This window comes from Mesoplodon bidens (assembly GCF_964165515.1).
Source record: "Mesoplodon bidens genome assembly, chromosome: 10".
NCBI classification, from domain to species: Eukaryota; Metazoa; Chordata; class Mammalia; order Artiodactyla; family Ziphiidae; genus Mesoplodon; species Mesoplodon bidens.
In genome coordinates this window covers 77380711-77393646 of record NC_138172.1, presented here as the reverse complement: position 1 = coordinate 77393646, position 12936 = coordinate 77380711, and the positions used below count along the sequence as shown (strand labels likewise).

General features: G+C 40.5%; 1 protein-coding gene across 2 annotated transcripts in view; it reads left to right on the top strand.

Annotated features, from left to right (window-relative positions):
* CYP39A1 (cytochrome P450 family 39 subfamily A member 1) overlaps window positions 1-12936 on the top strand; it is a 68382-nt gene that overhangs the window by 26211 nt on the left and 29235 nt on the right. The gene's annotated exons all lie outside the window — the stretch shown is intronic.

Here is a 12936-nt window from a genome sequence, read left to right as displayed (position 1 = left end):
CACAATGCTGTACATTACATCACCAGAAAAATATGGAATGCTTCACATATTTTAGTGTCATCCTTGCACAGGGGCCATGTTAATCTTCCCCGTATCTTTGCAATTTTAGCATGTGCGCTGCTGAAGTGAGAACTATATATTTCTTCTTGAGTCAGTTTTGGAGTTTGTGTCTTTTTAGGAGTTTATCCATTTCATGTAGGTTATTTAACTTGTTGGCATACAACTGTTCCTAGTTTTCCCCATAATCTTCTTTATTTCTGTAAGCTCACTAGGAAAACCTCTCCCTCATTCTTAATTTTAGTAATTTATGTCCTCTTTCTTTTTCTCTTGGTCAGTGTAGCTAACGGGTTATCAATTTTGTTTTCAAAGAACTAACTTGATTTTATTGATTTGTTTGATCTTATTTTTTCTATTGATTTTCTGTTCTCTATTTCATTTATTTCTGTTCCAATCTTTATTATTTATAATTTCTATCTCCTTATCAATATTCTCTATTTCGTTCTTTAGACATGATTAATTATTTGAATATATTTAAAATATCTGATTTATAAGTGTTTCTTTAGTAAATCCAATACCTGAGTTTCTTCAGGGCTAGTTTCTATTGAGTGCTTTTTCCCTGTGTGGTCTATATGTTCTTGTTGCATGTCATATTTCATATTTTTTGTCATGTGTTTTACAATTTTTAAATTTTGTCCAATTTAAAGCTGGACATTTAAAATAATATAATGTGGTAATTCTGGAAATGAGATTCTCCTCTCTGCTCAGGGTTTCTTATTATTGCTGCTTGTTATTCTTGCTTGTTTGTTGGTTTACATACGTAAATTCCAAAAATATTTGATGTTGATAAATGCTATGTGAAAAAGAAAACAGAGCAGATTAGGGAGGATCAAGGGTGCCAGAAATAGGGGGAAAGTGGTAGCTTTAAATAGTTGGATCAGAGTTGGCCTTCCTGGAAAGGTGATATTGAGCAAGGACTTGAAGATGGTTAGGCGTTAGAAAACACGTATCTAGAGGAAGAGCTGGTTTGAGTTAGAGACTGCAGGTGTGGCCTCACTGTGTTCTCACAGAATTCTCACAGGCATTAACATTTGGGTCCTATTTAGACTGTGTTTTCAAGCAATTTTCTTTTCTAATTTAGGATTCCCACTGTGAGTATCTGCCCACCAGCAGAAGGTCGTTCAAACTTAAAAACAAACAAAAACAAATAAAAATGCATTTAAAATTTTAAACTGGTTGCATTTGGCCCTTTTCACCTTCTTGTGTTAATTTATGGTAGCATATACAGCACTCTTGTTTGTTTTTGTGTTGTTTTTTTTTGCATGTGTTTATTGTTTTTGTTTTTTAGTGGCCATTCAGTTTTGTTTTTTGTTTTTTTTTTTTGCGGTACGTGGGCCTCTCACTGTTGTGGCCTCTCCCGTTGCAGAGCACAGGCTCCGGGCGCGCAGGCTCAGTGGCCATGGCTCACGGGCCCATCTGCTCCGCGGCATGTGGGATCTTCCTGGACCGGGGCACGAACCCGTGTCCCCTGCATCGGCAGGTGGACTCTCAGCCACTGCGCCACCAGGGAAGCCCGGCCATTCAGTTTTATTGCACATTTATTTAAGGGAAAAATTAGTAAATTTTTTTCTGTTAATTTACAAGGAATCAGGTTAGTTAACAGAAATGCACCTGCATAGAAACAATTCCTGTCTTACATAAAATCACAATTTGTGGATCATAAAAACACACTGCAAAATTTTCATTGGATAAAAGTCAGAAATTTGATTCATGGCTTTCAATCCTGTCACTCACTAATTGTGTGATTTTGGATAAAAGAGAAAATTTACTCAGAGCCAACCAATAACGTTTCTTGACACCACTGTTTTCTGATTTAGCAGCAATCCTGCCTGGGGACAGACCAACACTGTCAAGTGACCAGATGCTATTACCTGGTGACACTAACTTAATGGCTACACTCACCATGCACTGGTGAGAAAAGATTTCACCTCTGCTCATAATTATAAACAAGCATAAAAACCAGCAGAGTGATAAATGAGGCTCAGATCCTATGATGATGTTCTAGGCAAATTCCATGTTGTTTGCATTATTTTAATTAGTTCATCAGTTTTACTTCGTTGCATTTAAACATTTTCATTTATTCTTGAAGTCGCCTCTGTAGTCACCTCTTACCCATGTTATAACGTATTCAACTTTTATCCACTTGGATGTGTCCCAGTACCATCTAGATAACCCATAGCAACATCCTTGGAGGATTCCATCATGGCATATTAAAGACCTGAGTCCCTCCAGCTAACTGAAGAAGCTCACTCTTGTTACCCCTCTGCAGCCTGCCAGGGCTCAATGGCTGATAGCCAAAGTTGTGTCTATGATAGAGTCTTGGCCCTTATACCACATATCGACCAAAATATTGAAGAAAGAGATCAGTAGCAGAGCCAAGGCCACTACAATGGAGTTATGAATGGAGAAAAGTTATTTTATTTAAAAAAATTCTCTCCATTCCCATTACTAGCTGGACAATATGAACCTAATTTGGAGATTTTGGAGGCTCTGGCATATGATACAGGAAATTCCTTACATAGCCTCATTTTCCTCTGCTAGACCAGATTTTAAAAATCCTGGAATAAACTCAGAAAACATTAAATTATGCCAGAGCTTTTCACAAACTACTTCTCATCCATTGACCTTGCAGAATATATGTAGATTACCTAAGAAAGTGTTTATAAATGCAGGAGATTTCATTGGAAACCCACTCCAAATATATAATTTTCTTGTCCTCTTTTCCCTTTGGCCTTAATGACCAAGATGGTGTCATTTTGGAGCTCACAACTGGTTACTTTCCAATCCACTAATCCAGGCACAAAGACAAGGGTGAAACTTGTGTGGTTGATATCTGGCCCCTGAGAGGTTTCCCAGGAGGCTACATTCCTTCCATTATTTTCTGCCTATATAATACCTGAAATGTGTCTTGTGACACTGTAACCCAGGAGATTTTGTGTGAAGTCATTCTGTCTTCATTTATTGCCTAGCTTCAGCAGGTGGAAAGAGATACCTCTGATAGCTGTAGATTATTTACAAGCTTAGAGATCGGTCCTACTCTGGCAGTTCTCATTTTATTAAGTCTTTCACTATCTCACCCCAGTGTAGCAGAGTTAATCTGCTTTGTTTATTCTCTACATTTTTCATTCAGACACAGTTCTTTTCCCTGAGTGTTCTGTTGGAGAATTATTCAGGCATTTAGATAATCTTTTTCCCTCTTTAGAAAATAATGAGATAAAGGTATTCAAGCCAGGTTGACATCTCTCCAGAGAACACAATCCAAAAATTTAGAATTATTATGCAGAGTTTATAAAGAAAGGGTATTTCTAGATCTAAATTGATTTTACCTGTTACTGTTTACCCATTGTTGTCTTTTTTCATCAATATCTCTACCTTTTATATATTATAAATTGGACTATGTTCTTTATTCCTTGAAAAAACTATCATAATTATGAAGCAGGCTTCATTTTATATTCTAGTAGAAGAGGAACTGATAATCTCTTTTTAATATATGAAAGAAATATTTCTGCAAATAACATAGGGTACTATTTTTTTAGAGGAGAATCTTATTTGGTTGTGTTGGTATAGTGGCATTAATCTTTTCTCTAAATGATTGAATGAGATTTGGTATATTTTTATATGTGCGTTGACAGATGGAAGAAAGGGTGGGGAGGGTCAGTCTTTTGATTCTTGACTCTGTCTTCCATCCGTTTTAATAACCTGTTCTGAGCACTATTGTAGTCCTTGGTATCTTTCTCAATTCACTGTTATAGCTGCCTCTTTCATTCTTGGTCTGTAGTTATGAACATCACACTGAAGCTGCTGATCAGAGTCTACCCCCGAAAGGTTATTGCTTATAATTTTCAATAGGTGTCAAGCAGAGTGCCAGACACTGGTTATCGATCCCAGGGGAGGACTCTAAACACTTCTGCTCACTGCATCTTGATATCAAAGTTGCCAAGGAAAACACAATGCTGTCAGGCACTGGATGCAACAATGCTAAACTCGGGCTTCCCTGGTGGTGCAGTGGTTGAGAGTCTGCCTGCCAATGCAGGGGACACGGGTTCGTGTCCCGGTCCGGGAAGATCCCACATGCCGCAGAGCGGCTGGGCCCGTGAGCCATGGCTGCTGAGCCTGTGTGTCCGGAGCCTGTGCTCCGCAGCAGGAGAGGCCACAACAGTGAGAGGCCCGTGTACCGCAAAAAAAATAAAAAACAATGCTAAACTCACGTAGAGAAGAAAGAGAGCAAGATCAGCTTCAGGAATGGGTGTCAGTCCCCCATCACCAGGATGTCTCTCTCCCTGTGGGAGATGCAGGGAAATTGGCCACTGCACATCCCTCTCACACCGCAGTGGAAAGAACCCTGTCCCTTTTCCTCGGAGGGCAGATGTAACAGTGGAGTTGGACAGGTGCCGTATTCTGCACATACTTTAAGCAGAGACAGAAGAGTACTCTCTGACCCTGAAACAAGGAAAGATATTCCCACACAAGGTGATGCACCTGGCACAGGCTGTGTAGAGGGTGTGTGGGCCCTTTGTCTCCTGGTGAGGAAGTGTCCCAGGCCCAAGGCCCACCCTTCCACAGCTGAGTTGGGGCTGAAAGACTGAGCATGAGACCCGCTTTTCCCAGCAATAGGAATATATGTCTGATAATCAAAATTCATCCTACATCCTTCAGATGCCAAAAAGTTTTATCCACCCCTGGAAAAGTCTGAAGAACCAGAGCTGGAAGTTCAGAAATGACTGAGGTGTTTGGAAGCAGCTAGTGACTAGAGAGGGAGAATTGAAGGAGCTGCGACCTGCCAGGCTCCAGCTACAGTCCCTAAACCCCTAATGCCCGTATTCACTGTCCATGGACAGTCTCTAGGCTTATTCTCTGCTTTTCCCAGCCTGTATCCACCACAAATACCTTAAGCTGTTTGTAAGTCTTCCTTTCCACTTTCCATCTGTCCTTCCTGTTTATTTAACTGGTATTTCTCTTACATAAAGACATTGAGGACAGGTTGAGGACAGGACCTAGAGGGAGGAAACTATAGCATTTAAAAATATACATATTTTAAGGCTTCCCTGGTGGCACAGTGGTTGAGAGTCCGCCTGCCGATGCAGGGGACACAGGTTCGTGCCCCGGTCTGGGAGGATCCCACATGCAGCGGAGCAGCTGGGCCTGTGAGCCATGACCGCTGAGCCTATGTGTCCGGAGCCTGTGCTCCGCAACGGGAGAGGCCACAGCAGTGAGAGGCCCACGTACCGCAGGAAAAAAAAAACAAAAAAAAAAAACATATTTTAAAAAACCAATATTTAAAAAAACAATCTAAATAAAGAAAAACCCATATCATGTTCCTATACAGGAAGGCTTAATATCATGAAAATGCCAACCACTTTCAAATTAATATATATTTAATTAATTATAAGGAGAATTCCAATGGTTTTGGTGGGGAGGGAATTAACAAAATGACTTAAATATTTTTTGAAGATTAAGTGTGATTACAAATCAAGATTAATCGAAGTGTAAATTGGTAAGGCCATATTTGCCCTACCAGATAGTAAAACTTATTATATAAGTTGCTATAACAAAAGAGTACACGACTGGCACAGGACATAATTGATCATCATGGCCCTTATTTGCTTCCCTTTTGCCAAAAAAAGCAAATTCAGGATCTTTTCTTTCAAAGGTAAAAAAAAAATTACAGGAAAAAGTCACTTTTCTATTTTGTTTCATATTCTTGAGGCAAAAGTTTCTAAACTGTCAACATTTGCAATGAGTTAATATCCTAGAATCCTGCAGTCACTTGGGAGACTACATTTATAGTCAGTTTATAGGGAACAGCAGTGAACTAAAAAGCATGTAACTCCATAGCCTAGCATATACTTCATAATCTTTCATCTACTCTCATCTTCTTTCTCTTGACTTTTTAAAAAATTTATTATTATTATTATTATTTTGCGGTACGCGGGCCTCTCACTGTTGTGGCCTCTCCCGTTGCGGAGCACAGGCTTCGGACGCGCAGGCTCAGCAGCCATGGCTCACGGACCCAGCCGCTCTGCGGCATGTGGGATCCTCCCGGACCGGGGCACGAACCCGTGTCCCCTGCATCGACAGGCAGACTCTCAACCACTGCTCCACCAGGGAAGCCCTCTCTTGACTTTTTAAAAATAAATTTAACTTAATATCTTTCTTACAGAATTTTGTCTCACAGAACATGTTCAGTAGTGGATGTGTACAGTAATGGACATGCATAGTAATAAAGGAAGTTAGTATTTTATAAGGAATAAAACGCCAAGTGTACACCTTTTTTCTCTATCAAAGAAACATTTAGGAGTGCCAGATTAACATGGCAGAGTAGGAAGATCCTGAGCTCCCCTCCTCCCATGGACACACCAAAACCACAACTACAAGTAGAATGATTATCTCTGAGAATGACCTGAAGACTAGCAGAACAGATTTTCTACAACTAAGAATGTAAACAGAATGCCATGTCAAGATGGGTAGGAGGGTCAAAGATGCAGTCTAGACAGAACCCATACCCCCAGTGTGGTGACCCACATGTGGGAGGGATAGCACAACTGTGGAGGTGCCCACTTCACAGTGAGGGGGTCCAAGGCCATATGGGGATCCTCAGCTCGGGGACCTGCACAGGGAAGATGAGCTCCCATAACATCTGGCTTTGAACACCAGTGGGGTTTACATTTGGGAGAGCTGGAGGGCTATGGGAAACCGAGACTCTGCTCTTAAAGGGTGCACACACAAACTCACTTACTCTGAGTACCAGCACAGAGGCAGGAGAATGTGAGGGGTACCTGGGTCATATGCTGCAGGAGGTTCCCTGAACAATTTGGGGGTGAGTGCTGGAGGGGTAGGGATATGGTGGAATTTTCTCCAGGGTTGAAGGCACTGGCCAATGCCTTTTTTTTTTTTTTTTTTTTTTTTACCTCTCCTTCCACCATCTGGCCCAGTACTGGCAGGCAACATTTCTGTCCCTCTCCATCAACTAGCTAACACCATGTGCCCCACGCCAACGTTCTCCTGAGGACCCACCTTTCCCATCCCACCCTCCCCAGCCAGCCCCTTCAAAGCAGCCCCTGCCCCACCTGGCAGGTGGCCTCAGCTGGCCCCAGCAACTGTACAAAGTGGCTCCACCTCTGAGGGGCGGGGGGGCACCCTGCATGCCATGAACCCACAGCAGTCACAGCAGAGCCACACAGCCAGCCAGGGCACAGTTGCAATCCAACCACACAGGAGGATGCACACAGCACACATGTGGGACATCCCAGGAGCATCTGGCTCTAGTGGTCAAGCGGGATTGCACCCCTGTGCCCCACAGGACACCTTATACATAAGCCTGCTGTTTCAAGAACAGGAGATATAGCTGATCTACTTAATGCATAGAAATAGGCACAGAGGGTTGGGCAAATGAAAAGATAAAGGAATATCTTCCAAACAAAAGAAAAAGATAAAAACCTCAGAAAAAGAGTTAAATGAAACAAAGAGCAATTTACCAGATAAAGAGTTCAAAATTATAGTCATAAAAATGTTCACCGAAGTTGGGAGAAGAATGGATGAACTCAGTGAAAACTTGAAAAGGCAAATAGAAGATATGAAAAAAGACCCAATCAGAGGGCTTCCCTGGTGGCGCAGCGGTTGAGAGTCCACCTGCCAATGCAGGGAACATGGGTTCGTGCCCCAGTCCGGGAAGATCCCACATGCCGTGGAGCGGCTAGGCCCCTGAGCCATGGCCGCTGAGCCTGCACGTCCGGAGCCTGTGCTCCGCAAGGGGAGGGACCACAACAGTGAGAGGCCCACGTACCACAAAAAAAAAAAAAAAAAAAAAAAAAAGACCCAATCAGAACTGAAGAATACAATAACTGAAATAGAACATACACTAGAGGGAATCAGCAGCAGATTAGACAATGCAGAAGAATGGATCAGCAATCTGGAAAACAGGTTAGTGGAAATCACCCAATCAGAACAGCAAAAAGAAAAAAAGAATAAAAACCAACGAGGAGGGCTTCCCTGGTGGCGCAGTGGTTGAGAATCTGCCTGCTAATGCATGGGACACAGGTTCGAGCCCTGCTTTGGGAGGATCCCACACGCTGTGGAGCAACTAGGCCCGTGAGCCACATTTACTGAGCCTGCGCTTCTGGAGCCTATGCTCCGCAACAAGAGAGCCTGCGATAGTGAGAGGCCCGCTCACCGTGACGAAGAGTGGTCCCCGCTTGCCACAACTAGAGAAAGCCCTTGCACAGAAACAAAGACCCAACACAGCAACATCCTAAAAAAAACAAAAAACAAAAAACAATGAGGATAGTTTAAGAGATCTCTGGGACAACTACAAGCATACTAACATTTACATTATAGGGGTCACAGAGGAGAAAAGAGAGAGAAAGGGACAGATAACCTATTTGAAGAAATAATGGCTGAAAACTTCCCTAACCTGGTGAAGGGAACAGACAGACAAGTCCAGGAAGCAGAGAGAGTTCCAAACAAGATGAACCAAAGACACCCACACCAAGACACATTATAATTAAAATGTCAAAAGTTAAAGACAAAGAGAGAATCTTAAAAGTTTCACAATATTTCTTTTCACATTTGAAAGAATATTGCAGAAAGGGGTTTATTGCTGTCTCCTTTTGGGAGACAAGTCACCAAACTAATTTTCATCTCACTAAAAATTTCCAGAAATTTGTAACCAGTACATTCTCATTGCCTGTAAATAACTGTTATAGGATCATAGGACATATAAAATGTATTGTAAATGATATCTACTTCAGGACATTTTATCCTTTCTTACTCTTTCTGAGATGTGAATGTAGCTTTCTTCTTAGAAGAAAACAGCAGTTTTGTAAATATCCCTGGAATAGAGATATAATATTTTAATTGAATATTTGAACATTACTTATCATATTCAAAATTTTTTTTAATTCCTGAAATGAAGGAAAGGATGTAAGATACTTATTTTATATTCCTCTGGAATACTGTAAATTTTATTTACTATTTCTCTTTAGCTTTGTCTCTGTTCTTTAAAAACTGACTTTTTTTTTCAGGAGGTTATCTTGAGGTCTCTGCTTGAGAAAATATGCCAGAAAACTCGTTTCCTATTATTCTCTGTCAGCAATTGATGTCTCTGCTTCCTTGCTTTTTAAGAGAAATCATAGAAATGCTGGATTTTTTCAAAGCTGTTACATCATTTCCCCAAATAACAGTATAAACACCAACTTCTGTTATTTGATATTGCTTTTTAGCAAAATTATAAAATTTGGGAAGCAAATTTCATGACCAAATTTTGGTAGGAATCATTGCTTAAGGTTATTACATCAGATTCTTTATTTTTCAGCCTTTATCTCATGCATTTTTTATCCCAATTCACTGTCCTTCATGTGTACTATGCCTTTTGCACACACCTTAATTTTAAACATTTTAAATAAGCTGTTCTGTGAATATGAAAGACAACGTCTGTGAAGGAAGACAACCTCACAGTATAGAACAGCAAACAGAACTGAGAATCCCTGCTTTCAAAAGTAAATAAAGAGGTGGTAGAATGTGTAGGGATGCACTCTTTAGATTTCAGTGGAGTATATTCTTTGCTTCACTTCTCTGTGTGTCCCTTGGTAGACATACACCTGTCTTCCATTTGTGGGGAAGCACAGGGCCTCCTCAGTATTCATCCCCACCTTCTGATTCAATCTCCTCAGAATTATGTCTCCACAGGTATGAATGACTCGGCAAATGCCTGTCATTCTCCTTTTTTTCGCAAAACATGGATTATTTTCCCAAAATGATTAGTTAAATCTTGATATAATGTTACTTCAGGACTATAGGAACAGAATTTTTGTATTTTATATATTTACTTATTGAATAAATGTGTGTGTGTGTGTGAGTGAAGGGGAGGGAGCTTGAAATATGAAGAAGACAGAGGAGTCATCTCTCAACAAAGGACCTGCTTTAGTGATCCTGTTTGATTCATGTTCCTTTTTTTTTAGGTCCAAGAAATCATATTTTTATAATTAATTTTGGAATTTAAGTTACTTTTCTCTCTGCCTGGGTGAATGCTACTCATCCTTCCAGGCTTAGCTGAAACGCCAGCCCTAGGCAAGAGGGGATGAATGCCACTGAGACTCAAATCCTCTCTTATGAAACTTATATTATAGTTATTTGTATCCAGATATTATTTTGTGTCCTTATGGCCAAGCTCCTTTAAAATAGTGACTGTGTCTTTCTTATTCGTTTCTCCTCTCAGGGGAGGTGCTGGGACCCAGGCAGCAAGGGTAAGGGCTTTTAGTGTAGACAGACATAGGTTTGAAGGCTGCTCTGACACTTTCAAGCTTCTCCTTGGACACATGATAACTTGATAGTTGGCAGATTGTGATGAGGAATAAATGAAGTGGTCCAACATATTGGTGACATTAGATGGTCAATAAATTAGTGTTATTCTCTTCCTATCTCTTATAGCACCTATGCTTGGGCTAACATGTAACAGATATGAAGCAAATATATATTGAGTGAATAAATGGTTGAAGTAGTAGAATTTTAATCTATTATATATCCTTAACAAATATAAGTTACAGTTACTGTGTTCTAACATGCTTGTCATCATGCCTGCGGAAACCCAAAACTATACAGAACATTTTAGAAACATTCTTCACTATTTCTGAACTTAAGACTCATCCTTTCTTTTATTTGGTTTCAAATATCCTATGATTTGGTTTGACTTTTTTTTTTTTTTTTTGATACGCGGGCCTCTCACTGTTGTGGCCTCTCCCGTTGCGGAGCACAGGCTCCGGACGCTCAGGCTCAGCAGCCATGGCTCACGGGACTAGCCGCTCCACGGCATGTGGGATCTTCCCAGACCGGGGCACAAACCCATGTCCCCTGCATCGGCAGGCGGACTCTCAACCACTGTGCCACCAGGGAAGCCCCTGGTTTGACTTTTATTGCATTTGTGCCAAGAATTAAACAGATGGCTTCTGAATTTTACCCCATAGTTTCTTCCCTGGCTGCCTTTTGTACTGGTCCCCATCTCCATTAGGCCCTAGCCCTTTTGATGATTACCTTGGCATTCTTCCAAGTGGAGCCTTCTAATTTTAGAGTCAAAACACTGGAAGAACAAACCACAGATGTGCATTGAAATATGTACAGTATGGGTACAGAGCCATTTCTAAGAGTTATAATAAGAAAGGTCTTTAACCTAAAGATGTTCTTTGAAAACAGCATCTTTTTCTTTTTCTTTGTCTAGTCTGAGAATACTACCTTAATTTTCCTACATCACACTGGGACTTGAGAAACTAAAAATATTTTTTCAAAACATTTATTTTCCAAGTGTAGTCTACATCTCTTCTACATTTGTAAGTCATAATAGATTTTGTTTTCAACTCAGAACAAGCTTTTGTTTCTTTATTGTAGAATACAAAACATTTTTTTGCACTTTATAATTCAATTAGTCTCCTAAGAATAATTCATAAAAAACCTTTTCTCCAAAATAAGGTCAGAAACTTCACTATTACCAGAGTACAAACTTTTTCAAGGCCAGAATTATGCCTGTCTCGTAATAGGTTGGTCACTATGGAGTCACACAGATCTGATTTCAAACACTTAATCTGACCCGTGGTAGTCATTTATCCTTGATCAATTAGAGAAATATTTATTTTCTGTATCTTGTAGCTTCAGTAAAGTAAAATACAAAAAATAAGTAGAGGGATTGTTTGGTGAATTTGTCTAATGTAGATGCTCTAAATAGATTTTTAAAGAGAAAAACCTTTTTTAAAGTAAGATTTAGAATCTGAAGTGTAGGTTACTGCTAATTTCTTTGTAGTGTCCATTCGGCAAGGGCCCTCATTTGCTGGGGCCACCTTGGTTTCCAAGATAAAGGTGAAATTGGTCTGAACTCCCTCCCAGAGTTCTAGGGATCTTTGGAGGGAGAAGTGATGGAGGCGGCCAGAAGTGGAGGCCTGTGCCTCTCGGAGTTTCTCTTGACTTCCAGTCTCGCATTTCCTGATTTCTCCACTTTCGCTCTTTTCCCTTCTGCAGTTCTGCCTCTTTTCCATATTGCATTGCTTCCTGGACATACCCAGATCTTTATTTCCCCAAGTGTTAACTTAAGGTATGTGTTAGCTGAATTTATTAAAATATTAAAAATATAGGACAAGGAAAGCGAAAATTACACAGTAGCCAGAAACAACTTAAAAATTGAGTATATGACATAAAGTTGAATTTTCTCTTCTTAAAAGTCCCATCTGCCATTTCTCCCTTGGAGAGTTTTCCTTAGTTTTCTAATAGGTTGTTGGTCACCTGCCATGTAGACAATGGTCTTCTTTTTCTTTTTTTTTTTTCACTCAAGTACACTCTAAAAGAAACTCAGATCCCCTCATACATTTTTAAGTTGTCTTCTAAAATTTATTATCCTGCATTTCAATACCTTCCCTGCTTTTAACTATCTTCAAATATTTTATATCTCATAGAACGGTTTCCTTGCCTGCATGGTGTACCTGTTAACTGTGTGTTCATTTCTTACCTCCTAGACTGAGTGTATTGCAAGAATGCCTTCATTGTTGTAACCCTGGTGGAGGCTGACTCAACTCCTGGCTCTTGCCCAGTGCTCAAAAATCTGTCAAGTTTAATGGAGTGTATAGACGCCCCTATGGGAATTAATAGAACCAGAGCTCAAAAGCCCTAGTTCCCAGACTCCACTAACCAGAAACATTTGCTTCTGACTCCTCAGGAATTCCACCTGTACTGACCGAGAAGGTTTCCCAGGCAGCACCCACCCAACCCTCTTCTGCAGGATGGGCTGGCTTTAGGACAAGCCTCATCCAGAGTGAAAGAGAAATGTGGCTGGAGACCCACATTCCACTCTCATCCACTCATGCCCAGTACAGTTGGGAGGAAAATGTGAAAGTTGACTTAAAC